The 18,546-nt window shown below is 46.5% G+C and overlaps 1 protein-coding gene across 3 annotated transcripts in view; it reads right to left on the bottom strand.

Annotated features, from left to right (window-relative positions):
- rhbdl3 (rhomboid, veinlet-like 3 (Drosophila)) overlaps positions 1 to 18,546 on the bottom strand; it is a 50,231-nt gene that overhangs the window by 18,785 nt on the left and 12,900 nt on the right. Inside the window, exon 2 of one of the 3 annotated variants that reach the window (XM_043715108.1) lies at positions 1,605 to 1,763. The exons of 1 other annotated variant lie outside the window; for it this stretch is intronic. The gene's annotated coding sequence lies outside the window, so the exon portion shown is untranslated. Of the gene's footprint in view, positions 1 to 1,604; positions 1,764 to 18,546 lie in introns of those variants that run through there. One more of the 3 variants, XM_043715107.1, reaches the window with a different exon arrangement.

Genomic DNA, 18,546 nt, shown 5'->3' with positions numbered 1-18,546 from the left:
CTGTGTGTGTGTGTGGAAGTGCTTCCGAACATCTCTCCTGAATGGTCTGGCCCTAATTCTCAGACTATGCCCCTTAGTTCTAGAATCCCTAACCAGTGGAAATTGTTTATTTTTATTGACCCTGTCTTCTCCTGTTACTATCTTGGAGACTTCAATCAGATCACCCCTTCACCTTGTAAATTCTAGAGAAAACAGGCCTAATTTGCACAATCGCTCCTCAGAATCTAAGGTAAAATGTGTCAGCACAGGCTTGGCGGGCTGAAGGGCCGGTTCCTGTGCTGGGTTGTTCTTTGTTCTTGTTCTAACCCCTGAAGTCCAGGTATCATTCTTGTAAACCTATGTTGCACTCCCTCCAAGGCAAATCTACCCTTCCTAAGGTGTGGTGCCCAGATCTGCCCACTGTACTCCCTACGGGGTCTAATCATGGTTGCGTATAACTGCAGCATAACCTCTGCATCCCTATACTTCAGTCCTCTGGATATAAAGGCTGGCATTCCATTAGATTTCTTGACTTTTTATGCATAATTTATACTCAGTTTGAGTTACTTCCTGAACCAGTTTCCTTGTCTCCATCTTTCAACCTGTGACTAACCCTTTTCCCTTACCTGACCAGTTTCTATTATAAAGCACGCATACTGTTCACTTCAACCAATTCCTATGGTAATGCACTCCACATTGTAAAACAATCTCTCAAATTAAAACATTTCTGCTTATTCCCCTGCTATTAGTAACCATCCTGAATCAATGACCCCAAATTCTAGATTTTCTAAAAATTGGAACCCCATTCTGTATAGCCAATCCAATCCATTTATCACATTAAAGATCTCTTCCATCTCTCTTTTAGTTTTCCTCTTTTTCAAAGAAGAAAGTTCTAATCTTTTTAATCTCCCTGACCACTGCAATATGAGTTCCAGTCCTATCCTTGGAAGTGCAGGGGGTAATTTCCAGCAGGGCATTCAGCCTCTGAGGTGACTACATCTTCAGTCAACACACTGATTTAATCAGGTTTAGTGTCAGGCAGCACCTTGGTAAAGGAGTTCAGGTTAGTGCCAGGAATGGTGCCCAGAAGATTGTTAACCAGCTGATTTTCACTAGTAATGTCTGCCAGAAACTGTCAGGCATTGTGACTGTTAGCTCCCTCTGCTAACAGAGGGAGCTAACAGTCACAATGCCTGACAGTTTCTGGTTTGGGAATAAACAGTGCCCAGGGGTTTGCCCAGGGGTTTGGGAATAAACAGTGTTGCCCAGGGGTTTGGGAATAAACAGTGTTGATGTTACTGACTGGGATCCTCACCATTCTGAGTCACTGCTGCTGGATTGAGGGAACAGGATCCTGAAACACATCAGGAGACCCTCTGGAAAACTTGGTCAAGACTTCACCAACATTCTGGCAATATTTATTCTGGGAACGTCTCTGAGAACCTCACCTGAAAAAAGATTAAACTGTGCTACTCCAGCTTGAGGGAATATGGAGGAGAAGAGGGGAATGTGGTCATGGACAACATGTGGGACGATTAAGTGAAGGTGGCGGTTTTCATTTCCAGGAACGCTGGCTGAGCACTCTCCACTTTACATCAGTATATTTGCTCCCACTGTTCACTCACCAGGTTTACAAAGTCCTGGTAGCAGATCTTTCCCTCAGAATTGTTGTCTGCCAAAGCCAGAAGCACCTCCAGTTTATGCGGCTCGAGCTCTGAGCCGTGGGCCTGCAGAAGGTTCCGGAACTTTTCAGTACTAATGTAGCCTGTGTTTGTAGGGTCGAACTGTCAGAAAGATGAGAAAGACAAGAGTGTAACACAAAAAGCACAACAGAGCTCCCACCAAGGCACGCAGAAAACCAATGAAACCCACTGACCACCCTCAGGCCCGGAGGAACAACACAGCAGCTGGGACCAAGATGGAAACAGAAATGGCTGCGAGGGCCCAGCATGTCTGGCTGTAGCTGCGGGGAGGGAAACAGTTAATGTTCAGAAGAAGGTTCAGCACTTTTTGTTATTGTTTGTTTCAGATCTCCATCATCCTCAGTTCTTTGTTTTATTTTAGGACCAAGAGGAATTTTGACTTCAACATAAATACAGAGAAAGCTCATGGTCTGGAATGGTCTGTGGTGTGACGGGTATCGGGAATAGTAAGGGTCAGGAATAGTGACCTGTGGGAATTCCTGTGGGAATGGCTGGTATTGAGGATTGTCAGTATCAGTGCGAGGTAGGATTATGGGTTTGAGATTAGGATCAGTTCCATCATGATTATATTGAATGCTAGAGTCTGATAAAGGGGATTAGAGACAAAAAAATCTGCAAATGCTGGAATCCAGGGTAGACTGGCAGGAAGCTGGAATAACACAGCAAGCCAGACAGCATCAGGAGGTGGAGAACTCAGCGTTTCGGGTGTAACCTTCTTCAGGACTGGGAGTGGGTGTAAGGGGGAGCTGCAGATGGGGGTGGGGTGGGGTAGGTGAAGACAGGCAGAGAGTACAACCTGGTTGGGAGAGCAAAGGCGGACCCAGGTAACCCCTCATGCCTCTTCTGCTATTCGATAGGAGGTTGACGTTTTCCCTTAACTCAACTTCATTGGTCTATCCGTTTGCTCCCTCCAACATGAGACCCCAGTGAGGTGGGGGCTTCATCATGTGGGAAGAAAGAGGGATTCAGCAATTAGGCTGCTGAAAGAGAGAGAGAGAGAGAACATCTTCAGCTGGGAATAAAAATGAGGTTGGTCACTATCCCATTAAAACATCACCGTCTCTAATGATCCCAGAGCTATAACAGAGTAGGAGAGACACTGTTAATGCTACTCCTTGAACCTTCCACACTCTGAGGCTGCAGGCACTCTCTCTCTCTGGTCTTTGCTCCAAGTTTAATGAAATCTGTCCTTGTTTGTGAAAGATGCCTCCGGAGGGATTAGCTATCGGTGTCCCCTTGTGGCTGAGGCAGGGAGTCGAGATGAATATTGAAGGAAGTGCTGACCTCAGTTTATTGTGAATAAGGTGGATGGGGGTGGGGTGGATGCAAAAAGTGAACAGGGGCTTGCTTCCTGTGGGAGTCACAGCTCCTGTGTTTTCTGCTGGCTGGATAATTCCATTCATTCGCCTAATTCAGCAATGTGGTATTTGGCAAGTCAGGTCCCAGGTCTGGCTGACTATGGGATGCTGCTCCATTTCCACACTGCCAGCCTTTCCCAGAATCAATTACTCCTCCAACCTGGCAGAGCGAGCCATTCAAACACACTGTGCAGAAATCTTTCATATCGCAATGGGACAGAATCAAGCGGGGAGCTTCCTCCTGGGGAAGGGGGGCCCAGAGCCAGGGAGCACACGCTTAGAATAAAAGCAAGGGGCTCTTGTGGCTTAGTAGGTATTACCCTACCTCTGAACCAGGAGGTGTCTGTTAAAATCCCATCTATTCCTGGAGCTGTGTAAAACATTCCTGAACAGGTTGATTACAATGTTGTTTAAGAATAACAGGCAGGCCATTGAGACTGAGACAGGAGGAATCTCTGCACAGACAGTGATGAATCTTTGGGCCAGAGGGAACAGTCTCAGTGTTTAGGACAAAGATCAGTAGATTTGTGGATGGTAGGAATATGGGGAAAAGGCGGGAAAATGGGGTTAGGGTGGATCAGCCCCCATTAATGGTGGAGCAGATTAGAGGGGCCAAATGGCCTATTCCTACATTCCAACTGCAGTGATTTTCTCTTGATCACCTCCCCCCAGCCCCGGCCCTCACTTTGCTATTATTTGTCTCCTGTTTTATGTGTTTTTTTAACATTCTACCTTTCCCCGGTTTGTAGCTGTGATTTCAGTGACCCCACTCAGTGGTCAGGGTGGCCCAGCTGTGGTTCAGTGGGTCAGAAACTCTGCGGAGGCCAGCAGATAACACAGCCAATCGGGATGTTGGAGTAATCCCTGGGGACAGGTAAGCCAGACTGATGCTGGAAGTCAGAGGCAATGGATGCAAGGCTGGAAACATCGATTCTCCTGCTCCTCAGGTGCTGCCTGACCTGCTGCGCTTTTCCAGCACCACATCCATTCACTCTGACATATTAATCTCGGTCTGCCCTCTCAGGTGGATGTCGATTTGGACAGGAGGAGGCTCCTGTCCTCTCTAGGAAGACCCCAACAGTATTTATTCCTCAGGCAACATCCTTGAAAGTAAGTCATCGCATTGCAGGCGTAGGATTGGGTGCCAAATGTAGACAGAGCTAGTGACTGTACCTATCTGGAAAAGCTTTGAGAAGATTGCGAAAAGTGCTATATAAATGCAAGTCCTTTTGCCTCTTCTTGGTCATTGGCCATCAGGGGTGAGCGCAGTCACAACAGTCCATCCTAAGCACCCATCCACCTGCTCTGAGAGACAGGGGAAGGTGCTGAATGGTTCTGCACTCTCAGTAAGACTGCCTTGTTGTCCCCTTCAGTCCGATAATTTTTACAAGCAATAATCAAAAGTATTCAAAGAACTTGTGGTGGCACAGTGGCTTGGTGGTTAGCACTATTACCTCACATTGCCAGGAGCCCGGATTTGATTCCAGCTTCTGTGGAGTTTGTACATTCTCTCCATGTTTGCATGGGTTTGCCCCGATTTCCTCCCGCAGTCCAAAGATGTGTAGGTTAGGTGAATTAGTCAGCAAGAAATGTAGGGGAATGGGTCTAGGTCGTTACTCTTTGGAGGGTTGGTGTGGACTTGCTGGGCCGAAGGGCTGACTGTAGGAATTCTAATTTATTCGGAAAAATGCATTATTTATTGATGCCACTATGATTTATCTCACAATTGTTCTATATATCTGTGACCTGGAGATTAATCTGCAATTCCTGCTGTCTCTAGGCCAAGCCTGAATGTGGTGTTTTGAACAATTTCAGTGCAACTCCTACTGGCCAACAGTCTGGCACTAGAACTTATCAAGTGCTGTTTTATATTTCCACATTTGAATGCCACTTTGCCAGAGCTCCAACTCAGGAGGGAGCCTGGGAGGGAGAAACAGTCTCCAAAACACTGGCCACTCACTCACTCCCCCAACAAACAGCAGTGCAGACTGCGCTTGCAGCTCTCAGCATTGCCAAACCAGGGGAACATACCATTCAACCCCTTCAAGATAACTCTTCATCACAGTCCTTCCTGAGATCACACTGTTGGTTCACAAGCACACAACCACACACTTACACACATACATACACACACACACATACACACTCACACAAACACCCATTAAACACAGGCACACGTAGACATTCGACCTATCATGCCTGTCCTGCCACACAGACCCTGGCTTATCTGATCTGTGGCTCAACATTATTTCTTCTTGGAAAATAAGGCAGGGAAAGTGACTGAGCTCCTAATATAGGTGTACTGTGGTACCAGTAAACGTAATTCTATTATTTTGAAAATGGTTCTGGAAAAGGATAGACCTGGTTCACAATTTAGCGTTATAAATTTCAGCAAGGCCCATTGTGATGGCTTGCACCGGCAACTTTCAAAAGATGATTGGGGAAGATGTTGGCAGGTAAAGCGACATCTGGCAAGAGGACTGTGAGATAAATTGGGAGGTGGGACTGGGGCGTGGGGGAAAGTAGCTGGGAAGGCAGTAGGTGGATGCAGGTGGGTGGGGGATGATGGTGATACATTGGTGGGGAGGGTGGAGCAGATGGGTGGGAAGGAAGATGAAGAGGTTCAAGAGGGCAGTGCTGAGCTGGAGGATTGGATCTGGGATCAGGTGTGGGGGAGTGGAAATGAGGAAACTGGTGAAGTCGATGTTGATTCCGTGTGGTTGGAGGGTCCCAAGGCGGAAGATGACGTGTTCTTTCTCCAGGCCTCCGGTGGCTTAGATTTGGTGATGGAGGAGGCCCAGGACTTGCATATCCTTGGCGGAGTGGGAGGCGGAGTTAAAGTGTTCGACCCGAGAGAGGCGGGCTTGTTTAGTGCGTGAGTCCCAGAGATGTTCTCTAAAACGTTCTGCAAGTTGATGTCCTGCCTCCCCAATGTAGACAACACATTGAGAGTAATGGATGCAGTAGATGAGGTCGGAGGCTGTTCAGGAACATTCTTTAGGGCCTTGGACAGAGGGGAGGGGGAGGTTTTGCACCTTTTGCAGCAGCAAGGGAAGGTGCCGGGTATGAAGGGTGGTTTGGTTGGGGGTGTGGACCTAATGAGGGAGTCGCGAAGGGCATTGTCTCTGTGGAATGCAGATGGAGTGGGGAGGGAAATATATTTTTGGTAGTGGACCTCACTTTCTCCTACACACACACACACACACACACACGATTCACAGGCAAACTCACTATAAGACGATATAAAACAATGGAGAAGGAGTAGGCCCTTGGTCCACTGAGTCTGCACTGACATTCAACAAGATCATGATTGACCTGATCATTCTCAACTCCACTTTCCTGCCTTATCCCAATAATCCTTCATTTCCTTAATGATTAGAAACCTGTCTATCTTAGCCTCTGAACAGTGCACAATGTAAGGAATTCCACAGATTACTATTCTCTGACAGAAGAAATCCTTCCTCATCTCTGACCTTAATGGCAACCCTTTACTCTGAGATGATGCCACCTGCTCCTGGATACTCCCACAAGGGGAACCAATCTCTCCAAACTTACCCTATCAAACCCTCTCTAAAAATCTTGTATATTTCAAAAAGGTTGTCTCTCATTCTAAACACCAGTGTATACAAACCTCTCAACCTCTCCCCATAAGAACATTTCTCCATCCTGGGATCAACCTAGTCATCAGGACTGCCTCTAATATCAGGATATCTTTCCTTACCTAAAGGGATCAACGCTGTATTCCAGCTGTAGTCAGACTACTCCCTTGTATAGTTTCAGAAAAAAACCTCCCTATTTTTATACTCCATTCCCTTTGAAGAAAAGGCCAACATTCTATTTGCCTTCCCTGTTACCCTTTGAACTTGGATGCTGACATTTTGTGATTAATACTAATGGGCCCCCAAATCTCTCTGTGCTGCAGTTTTTTGATGTCTTCCCCCATTTACAGTAACTAATATTCAGTTCCTCTATTCTTCTTGTCAAAGTGCATAACCTCATATTTCCCCACGTTAAATTTCATTTGCCAAGTTTTTGCCCATTCACTTAACCTTCTTTATCCCTGTGCAGACCCTTTGTGATATCAGACCCCCCACCCCCAGAGCACATTCTGTTCCCTTGTCACCTCCCCTTTGTTCTTGGAGGAGGATGTCGGTTTCCTTGTTCATCCTGACATCATTGCTGGTTAGCAAAGAGTTAACCTCTCAGACAGCCACTAACTGACTCCTCTGACATGTTGATGACAGTGAAACAGCAGCTGCACCCTACACACCAGGAGCAGGGATTATTTTGCCAAACACTCTGCTGTGTCCCTTTGATGCCTGATCAACATAATTGAATGCCTAATTCAGGGGATTGACAGCTCCTCTATTCGCAACAAGTTTCTTCTGGGCCATCTCAGACTGAGTCTCTGTTTGTTTAACTTGAAAAGCTGGGCTCATTGAGAGAGCCTGTTGGCCCTTTCAGGTACAGTTGGTTTATTCGACATACAGTCAGAGGGGTTAGTTAAATCACCCTGTGAATTCTCTCAAACACCGTCTGGCCTATGAAAGAGAGCTGATCCCTTTTATTTCCCACAGATTCAGTTTTCATTCCCTTTCTGTGAGGTCACGGCGAGAGGGCAGCAGAGAGTGTTTGTAAGATTTAGGGAGGAAATGCTACCAGTGTGACAGGAGGGAGGCTGGAGGCAGCTGTACTTGGGTCTGAAGGGGTGCCACAGTCTGGGATCCATACCGTCTCCCAGCTCCATATTTTTACGAGTAATCTCAGTTAATAACTGCAGAGGAGTGAAGATTGAGCTGGTGTAAATTGACTTGCAGGGCTTTACATTGGAGGCTGATGAGAGCTAAGTCCTGGGATCTAGAACCTAAGAAACAACAGAGAAATCTGTACAACAATATCCTCTCTGATTCTGGGCTGCACTGAGACAATTTGTGCTTGTGGGACAGTGAGGCGACTTAAGGATGTTGTGTTCATGCTGGGCTATATTCTCACACACCACTGGTCTCTCACTGAATAGGGAGAACTGCCGACAGTCATTAGCTTACAAGAGCACAAGGAGATGACATAAATCATGTTGAGCCCCATCACCTTGTTACTCTCACCATGATAATGATGCAAATAATCAAACAGTGGAAATCTGTTAAACTCTGTGACTCCAACACCCAGCTCCATCTCGCTCTCTCCATTAGTCATCATGCAAAACTCTTCGGGATGTTTTCCCCACATTAAAGATAGCAGTTCCTTTTACCACTAGCCGTGCCCCAGTTTGGAGCATTCTCCCCCTTGGAAGAAAAGAACACAGCATCCGGGCTGATGCCCCAGTACTGTGCTGAAGGAATGCTGCACTGTCAGAGGTGCTGTCCCTCATGAGAAAGATTAAACTCGGATCTTGTCTGTTAGCTCAGATGGATATAAAGATCCTGGGAATCATTTTCAATGGAGAAGGGTGGACTTGCCCCTTCTGACAAGTTCTGGGTAACATTTACCCCTCAGCCAATGTCACATTAGTGGGACTTTGCTGTGTGCATGTATTCACTGCTATGCTTCCTACAGTACAACATTGAGTGCACTTCAAAAATTCTTCATTGGATGTAAAGCACTTTGAGACATTCCAGGGATGATCTTTATTGTTGTTGAAACTGTACTGTGGGCAGCTGCAACCCATTTCCCAGGTTCCCTGTGCAGGCTCTGGCCCAACTGGTTGAGCTTGGGCAGTAGATTCAGCCCCTGTACTGGCCAAATGTACCCATCCCCAATGACTGGTGTGTCTGGGCTAGGATCCCATTCTCCTGAATGGCCTCCAGAATGGAAGAAGGATTGAATGAACAGCCAGTACTCAAGCAAGATCCAAATCAACCTCAGACCCTCCAGCCTCTTACAGCTCAAATCGACCCTACAACAATGAACTAGCATTGATATAGAACCTAAAATGTGGTGAAATACCCCAAAGGCCTTCACAACATCATTACCAAAATAAAACAATAAATTGACTTGAACCACTTAAAAAGGAGCTATTAGGATTTGCAAGTATTGTAAAAGTTGTTTTTAAGGAAAGTCTTAAAGAGGGGAGGGATTTGGAGAGGTTTAAAGAGAGAATTCCAGAGCATTAGAAAGTTGAAATCACTAGCGATGTAGTGACTAATATCAGAAATGTTCAAAGGACCAGAACTGGAGGAGCATTGTGATCTCATTGAGTTGTGGGGTTGGAATAGATTATAGAGTTGAGTTTGAGACCCTAGTGAAATTGGTAAACAAGGATGATTGCTTCAAATTAAGAGTTTTAAGATTACCTTAAAACCTCAGGGAGGGTGGCCAGAGAGTGTTGGAACGGTTATCGGACTCAAAACTGACCAAGGAGATACTGGGGGAGATGACCACATCTGAATCTTGTATTTTTTTTGTTTATTTTGTGGAAAAGGGAGAAGCTGTTCCCAGCTCAGCAGATGCTTGAGGATTTAATTTTTTTTGGAACTCATTCAAATGCTAATCATTTTCTGCTGATCATTGTCTGCCGCTGATTATCCAGAGCCTGGGCCTGTGACACAGCCTGTATAAGGTTAGCCTGGGACCTCCTGGTGACACTTTGATCTGACTTGCTCCATCATAAAACTATGGGTTACAACATCACCATGGGCAACAGGGAGGGGCTCAGGGATTGGCTGGAAACATCACTTAACGCCAGCTGGCGATAGGGGACTGCTCCTTCAAAGTGCAATCCCCAAATCGTGGAGACAGACTTGGCCAGGGAGCAGGCTCAGCAATTCTTCCCTATCGCCCTAGAGTTTCCAGAATTAAGCCGCTCCTCTTCAAGACAATGTTTGCAAACAACGCCCTGTAAAGAATAATTAATGGAATTTAAAGGGAAACCGTGTGGTTACTAATTGTTGGTGTTTGTTTCTCAGTTATAAAAAGGGGAGGGTGGTACTGTGATGGCGCAATAGTGGAGAGGATACCTCCCTTCCAAGTTAAAAATCACACCAACACCGAAAGCTAGTGCTTCCAATTAAACCTGTTGGACTATAACCTGGTGTTGTGTGATTTTTAACTTTGTACTCCCCAGTCCAACTCCGGCATCTCCAAATCATGGCCTCCCTTCCAAGCAATTGACCTGGGTTTGATTCTAGGCCATAGCAAATTGTAGCTTTCAAATTGATCAACAGCAAGACTAAAAGGGTGAGGGTGAAAGAGCTGTTTGACAGGGAGGGCTGTTGGAAACAGGGTGTCAGGTAATGCAGCATCCAATCAGAATTGGCAACCCACCTAGTTCAGCATCTCAATTCCACCACAAACATTGTATAATCTCCTTCCTGGCAACCACTGACCAATCTCATATTCAACATTCAACTACTTTGTTTACCTAGCAATTTCTGATTTTGATTCCATTTGCATTCCCTATTACCTGCTGAACTTGATGCTTTTTGTGATTTAGCACCAGGATCCTGAGACCCTGTGTGGTGCAGGTTTCTGCAGTCTTTCTTCACATAAATAATATTCATCCCCTCTAGTCGTCCTGCCAAAGTGCGTAACCTCACATTTCCCCACATTCTCCTCCTTCTGCCAAGTTTTTGCCCACTCACTTAACCTGTTCATATCCCTCTGCAGACTCTGTGTCACCTGTATCACTTGCCATCCCAACCAATTTTGCGTCATCTGCAAACGTGGTGATAGTGCATTCACTTTCCACATCCAAGTTTTCTCTTAAAACGTTTCATTTGACTGATTTGTTAAAAGCACCTGTGACTTTTCATCATTGCACTTGGGCCTTCATTGGACAGACCAATCTCAGCCTCCTGTCACTTTCCAATTTCTGGGGCACAATTAGTGACCCTTTCCCGTCCTTGCTCTCCTAGTCTCTCCCCTCCCCCCAGACTGACACGGACTGTTTGTGTGGCTGCTGCAGACCCTTGGCAATGCTTGACCCATTTTCCCAGCACTGTCGAGAGAGCAAGTTGCTGTGATCAGAATGCACTGCCCAGAAAGGCAGATCCAACAGGAATTTTCAAAAAGGGAAGTTAGATAAATACGGTAAAGGGGGAGTTAGGTAAATACGGTAAAGGGGGGTTAGATAAATACGGTAAAGGGGGAGTCAGCGGTTCATGAGGGTCCTTTCACAGGGAGTCAGAAACTATCGAATGTTGCTATCATCATCTCATACACTGTCCTTGAGCCTGAACTATCCTTAACCCCTTCAGTACCGACATCCCCTCCCAATTCACTCATTGTAAACTTGTTTCTCTCAACAGGAGGAGTGACTCAAAATGAGTTACAGGATGAAATGTGATCGAGGGGATTCGTGGGTGATTGGGATGGTAATATCTAGAATAATAGATAATTGGGCATGAGTTAAAGACTAGAATCTGATAGAGGGATTCAGGAACATTTAACTTCTAATAGTGACATACTGTAGACTGGAGGTGGATTCAGTCTTTCAAGCCACAAATATTCTTACAAATTGCGGTTTTACCTTTGGCTGTCCAATGTTGTTACATCAAAACACCAAAAACAGTGATTCAAGCACAGACTGAAAGACAAGAGATACCTCTGTGGCTAAAACAGCAGATCAGAGGCAAGGAATCCTCCGGCAGGTAACTCACCTCCTGACTTCCCCCAAAGCCTGTCCACCATCTACAAGGCACAAGTCAGGAATGTAATGGAATACTCCCCCACTTGCCTGGATGGGTGCAGCTCCAACAACACTCAAGAAACTCAACATCATCCAGGACAACACAACCCACTTGATTGGCACCACATCCACAAACATCCACTCCCTCCACCACCGATGCTCAGTAATAGCAGTGTGTACTATCTACAAGACACACTGCAGATTTTAGTGAAGTCTCCTTAGTATGCACTTTCCAAACCAGTGACCTCTGCCCTGAAGGAGAAGGCCAGCACATACGTATAAATACCATCCTCAGCAAGTTCTCCTTCAAGCCACTCACCATCCTGCCTTGGAAATATATCACCATTTCCTTCACTGTCACTGGGTCAAAATCCTGGAACTATCTCTGCACCTCCCAACAGCATTGTGGGTCCAACTATAGCACTCAGACCGCAGTAGTTGAAGAAGGTAGCTCACCACCACTTTCTCAAGAGCAACTAGATTCAGGCAATAAATATGGTCTTGCCAGCAGGGCCTTTATACAAAAAAAAATGAATGAACTATTACTGTTCTCATATAGCAGTGCCATACTAAACATACATCCATCAGGCCAGACACTGGAAGACAACTGCAACAGGGTATATTTAATCTCATAATTAAAAATACAAATCATGGTTATCACCAGATTTATTAAATTACATCTACTCAAAGTTACAGTCCATCGATTTAACTTGTGGCTGGCAGCTGCATCAATCTATAATCCTCAGTAAATTGTTCACCGATAATAAACACAGGGATTGGGATTGACAAGGATTACAATCACCACGTAAACCCTGGCCAGCTGGCTGCCTCCAATGGGTTGGTTTTTGTAGCTTGCACTGTGGGCACTCAAGGTGGGCTCATTGAGGAAAGGGTTGATGGGGGAGTCAATGGGGAGAAAGTCATTGCAAGTTGTTGGGGAGGAGAGAGAGCAGATGAAAGGATGTAGATTCCTGGATCAATTATTGATTGGCTTAACGATTTGTGGGTTGAGTTTCATTGTAATTGGATACATTAAAAGATGAAGTGGAATTAGAGACAGAAACAATAACCCATTCATTGCCATCCCGTGTGCGGTGGAATCAAAGCCCACTCCTATCCACAAACCCCGTTGATTAATTTTGTCTCTCCTCTTCATTTTTGGTGCCTAGAGTATTATTACTATGGCGACAGTTAAATGCAGTATGAGGCGTGGAGTCGCTAGGTAATATGGGGCCAGACAGCAACGTCTGTGAAACAGGATTAAAAAATTGTGAATTCCTTAAAACTGAACCAACTAGGAGCCCCTGCCTAATTATCCTGGGCTCTAGAATCTGTTTGACTGTTTATTATTAATTGCACCACATATTGAACAATCTCACAAAGCCAGCACATTCAGGTAAAGGATTAATCCGGTGTTAGCTAGGTGTTAATCTATAACTGTTGCTGAGGATCAAGAGATGGTCACTGTGACATAGCGCATTGTTATATTACACACCACTCCCACTCTGTTACACAGTTTAATGTTACATTACTATCCCAGTGGGCTCCCACCCAAACTCCTGAGGTTGTGAGCTCCACATCAGTAATGGCTGCAACCAAATGTAAACAGCTTGTGGTCTCTTTAAATCTTTGCAGTTAGTTCATTACTGGTGTGGCCTAAGTGTCCAATCATCGAGTCCTGAATGTTGTTGTGAAAAGAAAACTTTGTAATAGATTCTTGTATTTTCCCGATTCTAGATTAGAGTGGTGCTGGAAAAGCACAGCAGTTCAGGCAGCATCCGAGGAGCAGGAAAATCAACGTTTCGGGCAAAAGCCCTTCATCAGGAATAGAGCTGATGAAGGGCTTTTGCCCGAAACGTTGATTTTCCTGCTCCTCGGATGCTGCCTGAACTGCTGTGCTTTTCCAGCACCACTCTAATCTAGACTCTGGTTTCCAGCATCTGCAGTCTTTGTTTTTACCTCTTGTATTTTCCCTACTACAGTTGCCAAGCTAACAGTACTGTAGTTCCCTATTTTCTTTCTCCCTCCTTTCTTAAGCACTGGGGTCACATTTGCAACAGTCCAATCTGCAGAAACTATTGCAGAATTAATAGAAGCTACGATGGGAGGTGCCTGTGTTGGACTGGGGTGGACAATGTCACAAGTCATATGACACCAAGTAACATCACCTGAGGAAGGGGCTACTCTCCGAAGGCTTGTGATTTTGAATAAACCTGTTGACCTTTTGCCTGGTATCATGTGACTTCAGAATTCAGAGTTTTGAAAGATAACTTTCAAACTCTGCTTGTTGTATTCTTTAGACCCAGTTTTTTTTTTTTGAAATAAAAGTTAGCTTTAGAGGGAAGGCAGTGAAGGCAGTGCAATGTTTCTCCTGCAACATGTATGAGGTGAGGGATGCCATCGACGTCCCTGCCGATTACACTTGCAGGAAGTGCACCCATCTCCAGCTCCTCCAAGACCGTGTTAGGGGGTCCTGGGGATTTTTCAACTTTCAGTGCACTTGAGTTCACATACTAATTTCTTCAACTTTCACATTCCCACTAGAATCTTGGATCTCAGTTATTCAGGAAGATCTCCTATGTCTCTTCTGTGAAGACAAGCACAAAATATTTACAAAGCTTCTCTATTTCCTGTTAAATGTTTGCCTGGCCCTCCTGAATTGGACCCACTTTTATCTTTGGTGAAAGTGAGGACTGCAGATGCTGGAGATTAGAGTCTAGATTAGAGTGGTGCTGGAAAAACACAGCAGGTGAAGCAGCAACCAAGGTGCAGGAAAATCGACCACTCTAATCTTGACCACTTTTGTCTTTAGCAACTTTTTTTAATAAACCTGTAGAAGCTTTTATAATCTGTTTTTATGTTTCTTGCGAGTTGACATTCACATCCTATTCTGTCCTTTTCCCTTGTTGAATTCTAAAACTCCCTGGCCCTCAGGCTTAGATATTTTTTCGGCAATTTCATAAATTTCCTCCTTTCAGCTCGTTTTTGTGTTAACATTGTATTAGCATTACATTGTGTTACATTGCAGCACGGTGACTTAATGGAGAGCACTGCTGCTTCAAAGTGTTGGGGACTCAGGTTCAATTCCATCCTTGGGCAACTATCTGTGTGCAGTTTGCAAGTTCTCCTTGTGTGTCTGTGAGGTTTCCTCCGTGTGCTCTGGTTTCCTTCTGTAGTCCAAAGATGTGCAAGTTAGGGTGGATTGGCCATGCTAAATTGCCCATAGTGTTCAGGGATGTGTAGGCTAGGTGCATTAGTCATGTAAAATGCAGGGTTAATGGGATGGGGGGGGGGGGGGTCGGTCTGGGTGGCATGCTTTTCAGAGGGCCATAATGGGCTTGATGGGCTGAATGGACTGCTTTCATACCATAGGGGTTCTCTGATTCCATGGAGGCTAAGTACCTGTTCTGAGATACCTCCTCCTATCTCCTACTGGGCTGTGACTCTACTATGGAACACCAGGCTACCATGTCCATAACGGTCACTAATCCCATTTCATCTGGTCATCTCCCACCACTGCCTCCAAATTCATATGCCCCCAGCCCTGCACAGCTCAATTTGACTTCCTTCCCAAAATCTACAACAGGATTTGCTTGTGCAGACCCACTGTTTCTGCCTTCTCCCGTCCCACAGAACTCATTTCTTCGTATCTTGACTTGATTTTTTATTCTTCCCTTGTCCAGTCCCTTCCTACTTAGATCCGCTATTCTTCTGATGCTTTCTGTCAGTTTCTGAATGTCCAGTTTGTGGACTCCAGCTGCCTCCTCTGGCCATGGTCGTGCAATCCTTTCAGTCACCCGTCCCGTATCAGGATGGTCTCAAGGCCTTTCACTTCCTCCTGGATAAAAAGGCCTGAAATGTCCCCATCCTCTACCACCCCCTCTGCCTGGCTAGCTCTTCCTCATCTGAACAATTTCTCTCTTGACTCTTCTCACTTTCTTCAGGTCACATGGGCCCTGGTTAGGCTTGTCTCTTTCTGGGGTACGCGGAACATTCCTAGTTCCAGTCCTGTTCCGGCCCCCACCCACAAATCTTTCTCTGATACATCAGTGACATCATCAGTGCTCCATCCTTCTCTCATTCGGAATAGGAAAAACCGACCAATTTCACCTCCAATTTCCACCCCTCCCCTAACCTTCACCGGGTCCATCTCTGATTCCTCTCATCCCTTTGTCAATATCTCTGTTTCCATTTCTCGGGATAGGCCGGCCACAGTCTCCCACAGTTACTTAGACTGTGTATCCTCCAACCCTGCTTCCTGTAAAGACTATTCCATCCTCCCAGTTCCTGCCTCTCCATTGTGTCTGTTCCGATGATGCCAGTTTCTACAAGACGGCCTCCAAAATGTCCCCTTCCTCAACTGAGGATTCCCCAGTTGAAAGGTCCCTCAGTGATGTCCAACTGTTCTCCTGTACTTTGGCACTCCTCTTTTCTCTTCTCTATCACAACAGAAATAGGGTCCCCCTTGTCCTCACTTACCATCCCATCAGAATCCATATCCAATCATTCCTGCCACTTCCAGTGGGATGCTATTACCAGACACATACTCCCCTCCCCTCTCTTGTCCACATTCCAAAAGGATTGTTCCCTTCAGGACACCATGGTCCACTCGTCCTCCGCACCCCACCCCCCCACAGCCCCATGGCACCTTCCCTTTTCATAACCAAAGGTGTAACAGCTGCCCATTTTCTTCCTCCCTCCTCAGTATCCAAGGGCCCAAACACATCTTCCAGGTGAAACAACACTTTCCCTGCACTTCATACAATCTAGAGTACTGCATTCACTGCTCACAACGTGGTCTCCTCTACATGGGGAGACAAAACGCAGACTGGGTGGTCGCTTTGCGGAAGAGACCCTGAGCTTCCAGTTGCCTGCCACTTCCCCACCCCACCCTGTTCCCTGGCCAACATCTCTGCCTCAGGCTTGCTGCAGTGCTCCAACGAAGCTCAGCACCAAGCTGGAAGAACAACACCTCATTTTCCACTTGGGAACTATGGCCTGAACACCTTCTGCCATGTCCTTACCCCAACTCCCACACACCAGACCTTGTCGTCACATGGACTGCTACCATAACCAATTCATTGTCAGCTATTACTGGTCCCCATTAGCTGCAGTTGATTCTTCCAGACTGACCTCTACCCCAGGAGAAAGTGTGGATTGCAGAAGCTGGAGATCAGAGTCGAGAGTGTGGTGCTGGAAAAGCACAGCAGGTCAGGCAGTATCCGAGGAGCAGGTGAATCACCGTTTCAGGCATAAGTCCTTCATCAGGAATGAGGCTTGTGGGCTGGGGAGGGGGGGCTGAGAGATAAATGGGAGGGTGTGGTGGGGCTGGGGAAGATAGGTAGATGAAGGTGAGTAGGAAGGTAATACCCCCTCTGCTGCAACTCCAACATCACCATCAAACCAGCAGATGGGGGGGGGCGCGCAGTGGTAGTTTGGCGCACCAACCTCTACACCGCTGAAGCTGGGCACCAACTCGCAGACACCTCCTCCTACTGCCCCCTTGACTATGACCTCACCTCCCATCACCAAACCATCATCTCCCAGACCATCCACAACCTCATCACCTCTGGGGATCTCCCATCCACAACCTCCAGCCTTATTGTCCGTGAACCCACACTGTCCAATTTTACCTCCAACCAAAGATTCACAAACCTCACTTTCCCTGTCGACACATTGTCTCAGCCTGCGCCTGTCCCACTGAACTCATCTCTGCATACCTTGACACTGTTTCCTCCTCTTATGCCGTCCCAACCAGTAGTCGTCCGCTTATACCCTCATCTGCCCTCATCCGCCTGGCTGAACTGGTCCTCACCCTTAACAACTTCTCCTTCCAATCCTCCCACATCCTCCAAACCAAAGGGGTAGCTATGGGCACCCACATGGGCCCAGCTTTGCCTGCCTCTTCATAGACTGTATGTGGAACAGTCTATCTTTAGCAGTTACATTGGCAGCACCCCCCACCTGTTCCTGCGCTACATCAGTGACCATATCAGCACTACCTCGTGTTCCCATGAGGAGGTTGAACAGTTCATCAACTTCACTAACACTTTTCACCCTGACCTCTAATTCACCTGGACCATATCGGGCACCTCCCTCCCCTTCCTGGACCTTTCCATCTCCATCCCCAGCGACTGACTAACCACAGACATCAGCTACAAACCCACAGACTCCCACAGCTACCTAGACTACACCTCCTCCCATCCTACCTCCTGTAAAAATGGCATCTATTATTCGCAATTCCTCCTCCTCTGCTGCATCTGTTCCCAGATGGCCTCCTTTTTCAATTATCACAATTTCCCTTCCCACGTGGTCGACGGTGCCCTCCAGCGCATCTCCTGCACTACCTGCACCTCCACTCTTGAACCCCACCCTTCCAAACGCAAAAAGGATAGAACCCCCCAATCCTCATCTTCTACCCTGCCAACCTCTGTATACATCACATCATCCTCTGCCACTTACAAATGGATATATTTCCCTCCCCACTCCTATCAGAGATCTGCAGAGACCATTCCCTCCGTGACTCCCTTGTTAGATCCATGCGCCCCACCACTCAATACCCTACTCCTGGCACCTTCCCCTGCCACCGCAGGAAGTGCAAATCCTGTGCCCACACCACTCTTCTCACCTTCATCCAAGGCCCCAAAGCAGCCTTCCACATCCAACAGAAATTTACCTGTACTTCCACCAATATTATCTACTGCATCCGTTGTACCCAATGTAGTCTCCTTTACATCGGGGAGACAGGATGCTAACTGGCGGATTGTTTCACCCACACCAACCAACCTCACTGCCCTGTGGCTGAACACTTCAACTCCCCCTCCCACTCCACCAAGGACATGCAGGTTCTGGGCTTCCTCCATCACCAAACCCTTACCACCCG

The sequence above is a fragment of the Chiloscyllium plagiosum genome, chromosome 24 (genome assembly GCF_004010195.1).
Source record: "Chiloscyllium plagiosum isolate BGI_BamShark_2017 chromosome 24, ASM401019v2, whole genome shotgun sequence".
Taxonomy (NCBI): Eukaryota; Metazoa; Chordata; class Chondrichthyes; order Orectolobiformes; family Hemiscylliidae; genus Chiloscyllium; species Chiloscyllium plagiosum.
Note: the sequence above shows the minus strand (reverse complement) of the source record. Positions and strands in the feature narration are given on the sequence as shown.